Genomic DNA, 3,156 nt, shown 5'->3' on the forward strand with positions numbered 1-3,156 from the left:
TATAATTATTTGTTATAGTTTTTCCTATCATTTTCATATGAAAAAAAAAAATAAAATTTGTTTAGAAAGATATTTAAAAAGAGATAACTCATTCTTTTTTATTTTTTTTTTATATTTTTTCGTACCTTTGTCGTACCCGTATCTCGATTTTTTTAGTTTTGACGTTCCATGTATCTGTATCGTCCCCATACCCGTTCCCGTGCTACATAGGTCATAAATGTATAATTGGAGCTAATAAAAGTAATTTTTACACAGGGACACTTTCTATCTTCTCTTAACAACAATCTCCAGCACTAAAGTTAGTTTCAAGAAGGTGAGCTTGACCTCAAACGAAATTGCGTTTTGCTCATTCTGTAGTTAATATATCTTTGTTTTTATGTTATTTTTTTAGAGATGATGATGCTGTTGGATGTTTAGACACGAGGATAAGATCTTCTGTGGCTAGCTCAATGCTGTTACATCTGCTAGTGTGGGCTATCAGGTCATGTTTTTGTTTCTTCATGCAAATTACAATACATATATATATTGATGTCTTGGGGTAATAAGAGACCATGACCAGTTATTTTGTGTGGCATCCTTCTAAAAGTTATTCTAGTAGTCTTTTTGAGGTTTAGAAATGAGGACTGTACGTTAAGAAAATATGTAGACTGTAACTTCAAGCATTCAATCTTTTCATTGTTATTTTTGGTAGAACACTTGTTTATTTGGGCAGAGGATATGGTTGGAAGTAAGAATGTTTACCGAAATTCTTGTATTATGTAGGAAGTCACACTTGTAGAGCTTGATGGAGACAGAGATTACAACATGCCTGTTGAACTTGGAGGTAGTGGTGGAATAGTATGCTTAAAATATATTTCCGTGTCTCTGTGTTATGCATTATGTTTCGCTAGGCAATTATTTTATTTATCAAGTTATTAATTTTATAAGGCTTATTTCAACTAATTTACATGTTGAAGTTGAGAAAAACTAGTTGCTGGAAATGCGCTAAAGGATTGAAGATGATCATTATAGATAAAAACGCCGAGCTTGACTATGCGAAAAGAGTTCGCCAGCCAGCGACACAACTTGGAAGCTATGATGCGAAAGGTTATGAAACAAGTAGTTGGAGATCGAGATGAGTAGAATGTTTTCACTTTTTTATTATTGTAATTGACTGTAGAGTTATTTAAGTTTCAACAAACATGTTGAAGTACACACTTTGATTATCAATGATATCTTTGTTATTATTGTTTTCGTGTAATTACTATTGAATTTATATCAATTAATAGCAATTGAACTTATGCTTTAAGGTTGCATTTGTGTGAGAAAAATGTTGCTTGTGCTATAAAAAAGGTTGCATTTTTTCTATTAAAAAATAAAAAACAGTTGCATTAGGCCTAAAAAAATGTTGCATTTTTATAGAAAAAGTTGCATTTGAGTGTAAAAAATGTTGCATTTTTGTAACTAAAATACAAAAAAAAAGTTGCATTAGAATGTAAAAAATGTTGCATACTAAAAAGGTTGCATTTGACTAGTAAATGCAACACTTTAAAAAAAGGTTGCATTTGGTCTTAAAAAGGTTGGATTAGATCTAATGCAGCCCCCGATAAAAGGTTGCATTAGACCTAATGCAACCTTTACAGGGCCAAATGTAACTTTTTATCGGGGTTGCATTAGGTTCATTTTCTTGTAGTGTAGTTACAGTATGCTAAAGAAATGTAATGATTAAATAGCGTTAAACAGTCTCACTGATGATATGCCGATAGGTTTTTATACATCTAGTAAACTTTTTCGGGATATAAATCTAAATTCAAACTTGCTTATTTCGTGGGGAACACTACTTGGATATATAGGTAACCCCTGAAATCTCGTTTGAAAGGTCCCTCTTTCTGAGATACCAGGTCTTTATACTCAGTGATATCTGGGGTATTATTCCGAGACTTCTGCTGAATGGAAGTTCTGACCTAGTCTCCGGATAATACTTTCCGCATTGCTTGAAACATAGCATCGCCCTCAGCAATTTGATGAAACAATAAAATTGATAATCATGTGCTGTTGAAGAAAAGATCCTCTAAAGGGGACACACCTAAAGTCGAACCGTCATCTCTCTGCTGAACGGAAGTTCTGACCTGAGCTCTCACGGTTTCGCAATTTAACCCCTTACAGATATCATCTAGGTATATTCATCTGTAAAACTGAATATTGGGATCTGGATACGGGAGTATATTCAAGAGGTGGGACACATGAATAAGTTTAAGTCTTTAAAACACCTAATTCGTATCCTGAGTCAGTTGAAATTTGTGTGAAAATTTAAGTGGATCAGTATATCGATAATCTAAGTGAATTGTTTAATTCTTAATGTGTAACTAAGCTCAACGGTACTTGTGACTTGCCATAAACTGATATGATCCTCTGATGCATACTCAAACAAAAATATTGTCTGTAAATATGTTTGTACATATTTCTTTACTGCTTTATATTTTCAGAAAAATACTAAAAGATTTTTGATTCTGCTTTATTTTCGACAACTGATGTCTGAAATGCTGAGTTTCAAAATCTAAGTAAGCTGATTGTGTTTCTGAAAATAAAACAAGTTCATTAATTTGAAACTTGAAATTCTTTATCAAAAATCAAAAACAGTTTGTGATATCTCCAAAGGTCATTAGTTTGGACTTGGATGATTAACTGTGTGGGATTTGGTTGCTTATATTGTTATAGAGCCAGTTTCTGATCCTGTTTGTTGAAACTTCCATATCAATGAAGTTAGTTGATAGGGGGAGTGAGTTAGAGAGTTTGTTGTTGAATTTGAAAGCATTATATTTATAGATGTTTGAGTGATTGCAGATAGTCCAGACTACGATCCCGAGAGTAGAGTCTAAGGGGGAGTCTGAAGACAAGCTGGAAGCTAGGGGGAGCTTGTAGATGGAAAGCTAGGTGTCGATCCCAAAGCACAGAAGCTTGACGAAAGGGGGAGCCTTAAGCTGATAAAAGTAGATAAAGATTGATGGATGCTTACAATGTTACAATCTGAATGAGAAGGCAGAATGATCAAGACTGAAGATGTGTGATACTGAAGATTAGACACTGAAGACTTCGTCAATATCCGAGGGGGAGTCTGTTAGTGCATTACGTCTATTGACTTCGTCTTGTATCATGTAATAGGATAGAATAGGAAAA

General features: G+C 33.7%; 1 long non-coding RNA gene across 1 annotated transcript; it reads left to right on the forward strand.

Annotated features, from left to right (window-relative positions):
- The first annotated feature begins 406 nt into the window (after positions 1 to 406).
- On the forward strand, positions 407 to 1,229 carry LOC110896913. Its single transcript, XR_002568277.2, has 2 exons — positions 407 to 481; positions 763 to 1,229. It is a non-coding gene; the product is annotated as an uncharacterized LOC110896913 (long non-coding RNA).
- Positions 1,230 to 3,156: the final 1,927 nt, after the last annotated feature.

Source organism: Helianthus annuus, chromosome 12 (assembly GCF_002127325.2).
Source record: "Helianthus annuus cultivar XRQ/B chromosome 12, HanXRQr2.0-SUNRISE, whole genome shotgun sequence".
NCBI classification, from domain to species: Eukaryota; Viridiplantae; Streptophyta; class Magnoliopsida; order Asterales; family Asteraceae; genus Helianthus; species Helianthus annuus.